Source organism: Phragmites australis, chromosome 19 (assembly GCF_958298935.1).
Source record: "Phragmites australis chromosome 19, lpPhrAust1.1, whole genome shotgun sequence".
Taxonomy (NCBI): domain Eukaryota; kingdom Viridiplantae; phylum Streptophyta; class Magnoliopsida; order Poales; family Poaceae; genus Phragmites; species Phragmites australis.
Window position 1 is genome coordinate 18533261 of NC_084939.1, and position 11899 is coordinate 18545159.

The window sequence follows — 11899 nt, forward strand, 5'->3', positions numbered from 1 at the left end:
GGCCTCCTCCCCCGTCCACGCGCTTCCCCTAAGGGCCTCCACGTTGTTGGGGCAGGCCGGCGAGCTAGCAAGCACACACACGAACTCTTGAACACTGGACGCAACAGAGGTACTCGAGCACATGTGTTCTTGTGCTGCGCTCGGAAGACACAAACAGAGGAGAGCACAGACACTTGCGGCGATTACTCTGCCTCTCTCTTTCATCCTCGGACGCCGCTCCGATTACTCTGGCGCACGGCGGTTAGATCTACCACTCTCCTGCCAAATCCGTGAAGGGAGGGGTAGCAGGCAGCCAGGTAGTGCCGGCCCCGAAAATTAGGTCCAAATTGGAGTTTTCCCATCACTACCAACTGAGAATTGTAAAGAAGTATGAATTCCCTGCCGTCTAAATTCCTATGGTGAAGGAACATGTTTCTCTTGTGGAGGCCGCTGGAATGAACGCTGTAATTGTGGGACTAAAATTTTGAGGAAGTTTATCGGTTCTAAAATGCTTGAGTACGGAACCTAATTCGTGTCTCTAGCATATATATTTGGTGACATCATGATGGAGTTGATTCTTGCAAGACATAAATTAGTTCCACATTTTGTTTCTCGTCAAAGAAAATCATTGTCGGTGAAGTTCGTAGTTCACTTCATCTTCTCCCCAAACCACGGCTCTCCGGTATTTTAGCTAGCTAGACACGTAATGCCAAAAGCGCACTTTATGCTGCGAGTATTATTTTCTCAGGAACACACTTTCGACGGATTTGTATCCTCTGATATGGCTAAAGTAATATCACTGGTGAACAGTAGTGGTGACATTAATCCCTCAGCAACTGCTAGATCAGAAACGGACGTACCTGATTACCTGCTACAGTAAAGTAATATACAGTAAAATCGGTACAGTAAATAATGTTATGGTACTGTTTATCAGACTCAAATTACTGTTCATTCCGGTGACATCTTTGTAACTTCGAAATAATTCCTTCCTTGGCGAGTCGAGTTTTCTTCCGAAGTTGTTTAGTACACACTACTAGGTACAGAATATATCATTAGTGATGGATCAAAATCGTCATCAGTGACGGATATTGAACCGTCCTTGATTACTCGATACTGATAGTTACTAGCTAGCTATCAGTATTGGTTATAGAAACAACACTGACAATTCCATCATTACCGGTTTGTGGCTCTAACTGACAGTGATAGTTCACCTATCACTACTGGTTGGTAAAAACCAACTGACAGTGATATTTGTTTTCCGTCCTTTTCAAATTTCGGCGGTTGCAGCCAATAGAGTGCCTGGCGTGCTCATTTTCAAATTTTGGCCGTTGCCGCTAATAGTGTACGGCATATTTATAGACACACATATAAATTTAATTCATGAGACTTCAAGTTTCATCACAGTGTATATACACAAGCACATATAAATTGAAGTCATAAAGCATCAAGTCTTATCACAGTATATATACACCGTATACATGTCAAGTTTAATTACAACAATGATAAGTAGTTTAAGATTTCTTGCTAATCGAAGGGTCTGAACTATACCTTTTCTTGTTAGATGAAAATAGCGAGATTGGCCAGCCAATTTCATGGTACTCGTTGAGTGGACTAATGATATGGTTATTGATGAACCCGGCAAGTTGTTCTTGACGTACATTGATTTCAATAGGCAAGAGTTGATTTGTGGCTAGCTTGAGGAGTTGCAGTTTCAAGAATTGAATAAATCAATCCTTATGAATACGTATTAGACTTAAAAATTAGTCATCAATATGTATACTGCCTACCACAACATTGGTCTCCTCGAGCGACGCATCTTCGGTGAATCTGTGCATGAATTCCCATACATAAAAACCACATAAATTGTTTCCGGTGCCCTGCTTCCTACAACAAAAGTCATGTCGGATAATCCATTCTTTCGTATATGACCGGTGTCTAACATTCTTCTTGATGTATTATGTGTACACTATATATGTGTGTGATTATTACTGTAAGTAGACTTAGATTCAATCAAATCAAAAATTACAAGAGCAATAATGAAATGATTGAGTTTACCTTTGTAGCAAGTCAATGACGGATTGGTAGTTTTCTTTATGGATTATTTTGTGAGTCCAAGACAAAGATCTTGCTAATGTCTAGCTGGATGATAAGGAGGATCTAGTGATAACTGCATATATGTAACATTGTATTGCTCAAAAAGAGTAGAACATTCATGGAGGGAAATACATACCCAAAGTGATAGGGTAAAAGTATGTATTTCTTTAATTGTAGCTCTAGAATACACAACAATGCATAGTCATCGGTTTCTTTTGTTTTGGTTCAGATCGTTGTCGGTTTTACTTCAAAAGGGTCAATGAATCCCACATGGTGGATGTCGTCCATTCTTTATTTATGTACCTCCATTCTACATAAGAAATAAGTTAAGACATTCAATATAATGATACAAAAATGTATACTATAAATTATACCTATATAACATTTAGAGAGTCTAGTAACTTATGATAGACACGTTGAGAGTACCATGCTGGCACACTTGATACATTTCCTCTAATAATATAAAAATATTGCCATCCCCGTGGAGTAAATATTGATGCTTGTATCTGGCCTTGAACATTTTTCTACCCTCCCTCGACTCCATCATGTACCACGCATGAAATTTCCGAAATTGAAATATTAGGTTGTTCCACATGTCTAGCTTGACCAACAGTTCGCCCAACTTAAATTTCCATCTCAGGGTTACTTTTGGTGCCAATGACTCGTCTACAAGTTGGTCTCTTATCATTTTGGTTTCTTCAAGAAATCTTTCTAAGTCTTGTTCTTGTAGTATCTATTCGATCGTAGACTCCTTCAAGTATTTCTTGCTATTGATGTGCTCATAGTCTGATTTACGCTTTGGCTCAACAGGTGTGGCCATCTTCAAAAAACAAAAATTATGTGTTTCTGCATAAATTGGTAATTTCTTCTTAGGCTCTAGCTTTTGCAAGAATTTTTTGACATTGGCGTCCACTATGGCTCTGGTTTTCTCTTAGTTTGTTCATAAGGTAACTTATCAGGTGCTGCCACCTTCTTAGGTGGCCTTTGCTCTGGGATGAAGTCGATTTCTAAGATGAACTCAAATTCTTAGATTGTGCACGTGTTGTCGACATTTGAAGGGGAAGAGTTGGCTCTCTTGGTGGAAGTGGTGGTGACTTCCGTGGGGGAGGAGTTGGAGATATTCTTGGTGATGGTGACCATGAAGGAGCTGGAGATCATCTGGGTGGTGGGAAGGCTCTTGGTGAGTCCGACTCCACATTAGACGACTCATCTGTCTCTTCTTCAAACACTATGTAGCACTTGTGCCATAGAACAAAACCACCTATGTTTGATCCGAGTCTATTGTAACCTGTCTTTCCAGAGTAATCCTTGTCAATCTTACGGTGTGGCCGTCGTACAAAGTCCACGTGGACCTTGGCGTATCCCCGCGATATCGAGAGATCGTTGAAGAGAGCCCCTTCCACACATTGGTCAATCTTCCCCATAGCCACCGTGGTGGTAGTGTTCAAGGTGGGCATGATAAGCTTGCACACTTTGTTTTCTGTGATGTTTCCATGGGGTAACATATCAAGTCTTCTTTTGGAAACCCCATGGATGCACAGCTGCTCTGACGACCACCAGAGCTCAAAACATTATCTTCAGCTTGCTGCTGGATGTTTTCTTGCTCTTCTTTGATTTAGGCTTCTGTCATATGTCTCTCTTGTATAAGTTGTTGTCGTACTAAAGCCAACACCTCTTCCAATTATTCTCTGCTTCTCTTCTGACTCCTATAACTTTCGGTGTCTTCTGCGAATCCCTCCTTCTAAGGCACCATACCCTTGCCTCTGGTGTGACCTGAGTGCTCCTTGGTTCCCAGTGCCAAGGTTAGCTGATCTTTCTCCCTTTCTGGTCTGAAAGAGTCTAGGGAAGACTAGGCATGTGTATCTGCAATTCTTTGAGTCACTTTTTGTTCTCTGCCACTTTTGAAGATTAGGTCACCCTCTACCGACAAAGTCACATCTCTCGCGTACAGATAGTACTTCGCTCACTCAATCCAGTCAGCCATCACAGGTGTGGCACCACTGAGGGTTACTTGTTCTTCCATCTCTTCCCACTATTTCCTCACGTACCCACGCAATTCAGTTCTATGGGTGTATAAGTTCTTGTGAGAGTTGGCCTTGTTTGCCTCACTAAGCTATTATGCTTCCTCTGATAGCTTGTACTCTATGAAATCCTTCCAAAATAGTTCCCTCGTCGGATAATCCTCCCATTTCAGTGCCAGGCCCTTCAAGTAATAATCTTTCCATAGCTTAACCTTTAAAGTCCTGAATGTGGTGTCCATTGTTAATATGACATGGCTCTTTGCTTTGGCCATATTGCATCCTTTAGAGTATTAAACTTTACCACCAACTTGTCCCACATTCAATGATGTTATTGAGAACCACCCACTTGTTATTTCAACTGCCTCTCCAACTTGTATAGGTGACTGCAACATGGTCCCTCACGAGACACTCGATTGCTGCCTTAAACGACCCAAAACATTTTAGGTATTGTGGGCTCTCCGACTGAATTGACCTCCATAATGACAAAACGTCCCTCGGGTATCCTGTTGGGACTTCGTTCACTCCTCTCTTCTCCCAACGTCTCATCCTTCGGAGCATCAACATCAGGATTGATCTCACCATTCAGAGCATCATCTTCGGTCGTACCATGTGCAGCATCAGCGGATGTCTCAACCTCAAGTCGATCCAAGTTGGGGTACGCACTCGGGCTACCACTTCCCATCTAGTCCACCTCTATATTTGCAAGATCATCTTGTACCGACGCTTGACCTAGATCTGAGGAGGGGCCTTGTATCGGAGGGGGGAGGGCTTGTGCGACGGTTGGATTTTGGACTTGCCATTCCTATATAAAAATTCTAAAAATATGAAATTCTAAATACATGTAAGAAAATTTCAAACGATATAATATAGATCTCAAATGGAAGAAAAATTTCCATCAATTTAATATGTCAAATTGAAGGACAAAATACCACCTTAACTAATTCAACTCTACAAACACCAACACCATCGTGAACTGTATATATCCATATCAAGTGGACATTTCATCATGAGAATCTTTTTCAAGATTAGAAGACCAATGTTATCTATATTGGTGCAATCACAGATTTATAATATAGTTAAATACAAATGAGCTAGGCATTGCACTCCGTGGTTCAAAAATTTGTGAATAAAATCTGAACAAATGTTCAAAGAAATATTCAGTAGGTTCCATGATTAGATCAAACCAATAATCTACAAATCCACTATTAAATAATGTACATTGCCAAGTGCCGACCATTTGCATGATGAAATGAAAACAATGCCGAAAGAGGGAAAGTGTTTATATGGAAATAAGAACTGAATTTTTGTTAAGCCGAATATTACTGCGGTTACATAGAAATTCTTGAAGCTCATTTTACCAGGATATACAGTTGTTATGTACAAAAACCAACTAAATCATATAGGAACAATTTGACTCCCCACAATAAATGGTCTAATATAACCAAGCTAGCTCCTCCCAGCTCAGTTGCATCCAACTAATTTGGCAATATTAGCGGTAAGATAAAATTGCAAAAGGTGAATCCTTTGTTAGCTGGACATTACTTCCGAACAGCTGTCTATGGCAGATAATTCTTCAATAAAGACAAGGATTCAAGATAAGAGAAGTTGATCTGAAATGTGTTCATAAAACGTAAATTAATAATACTGCATTCCTGTCCCATGTTGTTAGCTTTTTTCTATAAGATTAAGATGGTCAATGTTGACTATTTCCAACTTCGGAGAGTTAGACTAGGTGACCAATTCGAAACAAAAAGAAAAAGGAACAATCGTTGAGTGCAGATCAGGGATAGATCAGCTCGCGTGGTCCACTGGTTCCACCGAAAACTCTCAAAATGCAACTAACAAATATTCAGATTAATTAATGCAACAAAACTAAAAGCAGGAATACATGAAACTGAATAATTATCAGATCCACCTATACAAAAATAAGAAATGCCTGCAATTAAACAAACACAAAAGGATTTTAATTTAGCAATAGAAGACATGTCAGGGAATTGTAAACGCTTCAAGCTTTAAATTGTGGTTGGAGCATAAACCCACATTTCTAGACCTTCATAACATAGGATAATCAAATCAGCCATTCTTAGTAAATATTTTTTTCCCCAAAATACATAGTGAAAACTTAAAGATACCAAGAATAAATTAAAAATGTGCAACAAGTATCGTGAAGTTAGTTCAATTCATAGGAATACTACTCACCATACCTGTCTAATTTGCTCGTATCTGATAATTTTTCGATCTCACTTGCTAACAAACTGATAGTATGGTTAACCAAACCCACTTTTATCAAATACAACTATTCGAAAAATTGCTACACATAAACAATGGGTAGAGTCTTCATTCTTAAGCCATTCAACTTAGCTTGCAATGACAGAATATTGTTTGATGCATCTCCACCTATGGTTTTAAAACTTTCAACAGTATCAACAATATATGCTGGAGTTGGACTTTTGACAAGAATCGAATAATTCAAGAGACACATGGTAAGAACATAAATACTTCTTCTAAATAATATATTGATTTTTTAGGCGAACTGAGGTGGTAGGTTTTCCCAGTCATAAATTTTACAAATCTCAAAACATGAATGGCAACAGGAATGCCTGTGCACAAGAAGGGAGACACGCAACAAGAAAGATCTCAAAGCAAAGTTGCATTGTTCGAATTCCAATCAAGCAAATCTAATTCATTGCATGAGATGGAAAATAAATGAACTTAGAAGGTACACACACACACACACACACACCGTTCAAATCAATTGCGGCCAGCACAAGCATGATACATGGCGTACTCCGAATCAAACCATCTCTAGCAGTATTTATTGTCTTGCTTTGCAAGCTTGCAATTGACCTTCTGGAACACGACGACCGGCATGCCTGGTGGCGCGAGCTGTAGCTTGAGCGGGAAGGTAGCCTCGATGTTGCACTTGGTCATGCGATAATCATAGTAGTGATAGAAAGCTGCACAAAAGAACAATCTCCAAAGAAAATGGGTTGCATTGTGGCAGCCAATGCGGGTGATGGATGTCGGCCGACAGTGGTGGTGTGCCATGGAGAGAAAGAGAGAAAGGGGAGGGGCGTGGGAGCTTCACCTCTGCTTGAGCGAGCTTGTGCCAGGGTCAGTTTGTATGGGGACGGCCGGATTAGGTCTCACGGAGGAGGTCGCTGGGGAGGATGCCGCTGACGTCAGGGTCGTGTTAGGAGGAGGCAGCGGCAGGAGGAGGAGCGATGTGTCGGCGTGGCATGCGGAAGAGCACAGAGGAGGTAGTGGCGGCGGCAGGCTGAATGGAGAGAGCGAAGTGCTGGTTCTAAGTGCTGGCTATATAAATAAGGCACCAATATCAGTTCTAAGTATACAAGTTCTAGTTACAAACTGGTACTGATACATGTATCAGTGCCGGTTATTACTTACAATCGGCACTGATTATTTTTTTATTTTTTTCTAGAAAATATTCTTCTATTACATATTAACATTTTTAATTAATACATGCCCTAAATATAAATTAAAGTATATTATTACTCTATACATGCCCTCGATATAATTGAAAGTATATTCTTACATCATCCATACATGTTCTTGATACAAATTAAAGATTATCCTATATTTATATAAATTTCTCCAAATACATGAAAGCTGCTTTCATCAAACGTTTAATGATTTGTTATGGTCACAGCGTATGTAGGTAGCTTCCTCAGTGTCATCAATGAGAGGCAGTTCAACATTCTCTCCAAAATGAGGTAGGCTGTCGAATTTATCATAGTCATCTTCGTCGACAACATCCTTAACATTGAAAATCTTTCATTTTACTTGAGGAACCACATGACGCTCCTCCTTGTTAGCTAGGTTCAGGTCCTTTACATAGAAGACTTATGCAACATCCTTGGCAAGCACGAATGACTCTTCTCTGTATCCGACAAGATTGAGGTTCACGATAGTCATACCATACTTGTCGACCTTAACTCCCCCTGACAGTCTCACCCATTGGCACCGAAACAAAGGGACACTCAACTCGTCATATTCAAGCTCCCATATCTTTTCTATGAATCCATAGTAGATCTCCCTATTGCTAGCATGGTCATAAGCATCAATATAGACACCACTATTTTTGTTAGTGCTCTTATTGTCTTGTGCTCTCGTATAAAATGTATAGCTATTAATCTCGTATGCTTGGAATGTGTGAATCGTAATTGATGGGCCATTATTCAACAGTTCCAACTGAGCATCGTAGGTATCCTTACCCATCATGTGTTTACATAACCAATTACCGAAATTATGTCTATGCTTTCTTGCGATCCAATCCTCTGACTTCGTTGGATTGGTGGAGCGTAGCATGCTCATGTGCATATCAACATATGGGTCCACTATACGTGTTGCAGAACTGCGAAATATGCTTGAGTGAATGAAACATGATCTTTGATATGGACTGAAGTATGACCTATCGTCTCTTTCCCTTTTAGCCTCCCCTCATAGAGAGATATAAGCATACCAGTCATGCCCAAATTCATGTAGTCCATACAATACTCAATGACCTCCTCTGTAGTCCACCCTTGGGAAATTCAACCTTTTGGGAGACCTTGGTTTCGAATATATTTCTTCAAAACCTCCATGAACCTTTCTTAAGGATACATCTGATGTAGAAACATAGGACCAATGCTCTTTATCTCATCCACAATGTGAATAATTAGATGGGGCATTATATAAAAAAATGTTGGATGGAAAATAGTCTCAAACTGATATATAGTATGGACCACGTCTTCCTGCAGCTTTATCGGTTTGTACGGATCAATGACCTTTTGTGGTAGAATACTTCTAATTGCAACTGGAAGCATCTGCATCACCATCATGTGACAGTCATGAGGTTTCATGCCAAGTAACTTCTTATCTTTCATGTTTACTAAGCTCATGATGTCAAAGGGGTAAGCAGTTGGAACTTTGATATCACGCAAGTAACCACACTGGCTAATCTTCTCTTCTTTGCTCATAGTTTATAAAGATGTGGCAAGTTTCTTTTTGGTGTTGTCTAATCGTATGTAATGTAGGCTTTCTTGAGGTTCATTTCTTCTAGGTCCAGTCGTGCATTTAGTGTATCTTTTATTTTGCATGATATGTCTAGTAAGGTACCAATCAAGATATCAAACACATTCTTCTCGACATGTATGACGTCGATTGCGTGTCGTACCATAAAATACTTCCAATAAGGTAGCAACAAAAATTAATCTATTTTTCCACATAGGAGCACGTTGCTCAGCCAAAAATTTTGTACTGCCTGACCCCTTTTCAAGTACAACTCTAAGTTTCTTTACCATCTTAAATACATGTTCTCCAGTGCGAATCTTTAGAGCTTGATGAGGCTCAACTATCATGTCAAAAAGCTATTGTATTCTTATGGTATGGGTGATCCGGGCAAAGGAACCTACGGTGACCCATGAAAATCATTTTCTGACTATTCATTAGCAACTGCCCTCCTGTTTCCCCCAAGCACTAAACACATCTATTGTACCTTTTTACAATCTGCACCGATAGGTTACCAAGAGGAGGGCAATCTGAGATCGTTACGAATAGCATTACGCGTAGGGTGAAACATATTTGTACTCATCCCATACCTGTACGCTATCTTTCAACAGTACAAGAAGATCTTCAAGCAATGGTTTGAGGTACATATAGATATTATTACCTAGTTCATTTGGTCAACTAATCAACAAAGGCATCATAAGGTACTTTCACCTTATAAACATCAAAGGTGGAAGGTTGTAGATACAGAGAGCCACGTACCAAGTACTATGAGTACTTCTTATGTTGTTGAAAGGATTCATCCCATCCGTACTCAAACCAAACCTTATATTCCTCACTTTATCTCTGGATTTCTTGTATCTTGTATCGAATCTCCTCTATTGCATGTCATCAGCAGGGTGTCTAAGCATTCCATCTTTCTTGCACCATTCGGCGTGCCATAGCATCAAATCAGCATTCACTTTGTTAGCAAACAATCACTTCAAACGGGGATCATAGGGAAATACCAAACCACCTAAACAAGGGATATTTTCTTCTTTCTCTTCACCCTCACGCCATTGCTCTTGATATCATCAACATTGCGCTTGTACCATGGTGCATTGCGAATGCGACACGGTCTGCATCCTCGTTGCGAAATAGCATGCAGTCGTTTCCACATGTATGTATTTTCTGTACTTCTAATCCCAATGGGTAGACAACCTGCTTGGCAAGTTACGTGTTTTCAGGCAACACGTTTCCCTTTGGAAGCAATTCCCTCAATAATTATAAAAATTCATTGAAGCCCTTATCGGTCCAACCATTGATAGCCTTCATTTGCATAAATGTTAGTTCCACATGCAACTTGTTGTGCTTATCTTTATGGTTTGGGTAAACTAGTTTTAGTGTCCTCTACCATGCGCTGGAACTTTTGATATTTTCTTTCAATGATGAAATCCCCCTACCCATCACGCAACATTTATTCTTGTCTTCATTGTTGCCAACAAAAGTATCGCCTCCATCGTTCTCGACAAAAGTATCTTCGAATGTTGACATATCAAAGTCTTCATTAGCCATCATATCGTTGCATGTCTTCTTTGACTATTGGTTTCCCTTAATGCACAACATCTTCAAGTTCACCGTGCTCAGTCCAACAAGTATAGCCAGCCTTGAAACCCCTAAAAATCAAGTGTGCACGAATCTAGTCTATGTTTGAAAACCGATTCCCGTTCTTGCAATCGACACACATTCAACATATATAGTAATCAGCACACTTCCTTTTTGGCTTCTTGTACGCCACGATAGTCCTAAAAAAAGCCTCAACACCATTAAAGAACTCTGGCCCGTAATCCTTGTACATCCATGACCAGTCCATCTGCAAATCATTATAATTGAACCCATACAACTTATAATCATTAAACCTTTCGAAATCAAGAACAAATTCATTGTATTACCTCGCATCTTGATTGGTCTCTATTTGAGGGCCCATCTTGTTCCGGTACTTGGGCCATGTCAGGGGACCTACCTTCCAAAGGCTGTCATGTCCGATTGTGACCTGTGGGTAGATGTGCGATCCCTAGAACATAATATTCTATCAATTGTGTTAAATTCACTAAGTTGATTAACGAAAAAAGGAAATCCATTGGATTAATATTTAAATTTAAGACTTTAAAAATATACACCACATACTAGAAAATTGGAGCTAGATTTTAATCTACTCTTTAAATCATCTCTATACATCTACAATGACAAAATTGCGACTTTTTCTAAATAAGATTTCAATTGGAGCTCTTGCTCATTCCAAAATTCATTACAAGGGAACAACCACCTACATTCAAACCTAGAGCAATATTGCAAGTAAATCCAACTACACATAAATGCAGATCATCTCTATACATCTAACAATGATAAAATTGCAAACTTTTCCTAAATTAGATCTCAATTGGATCTCTACCTTTTCCAAAATTCATCACTATAGAACAAACACCTACATTCCAACCTAGAGCAATCTTGCAAGTAAATCTAACTACAAATGAAATGTAGATCATCTCTATACATCTCACATGACAAAATTGTAATCTTTTTCTAAATTAGAGCTCAATTAGAGCTCTACCTCCTTCCAAAATTCATCACAATGGAACAAGCACCAATCATCAAACATAGGGCAATCTAGCAAGTAAATCTAACTAAATATGAAATATAGATCATCTTACTAACCTTGGAGAACCTTGATTCCTCCAAATTTTAAATACTCCAACCTCAAGGATGGAAAAAATGGTGGGCACATCGGTCAGTTCTGTTCTAGTCGGCCTCGGGAAAGA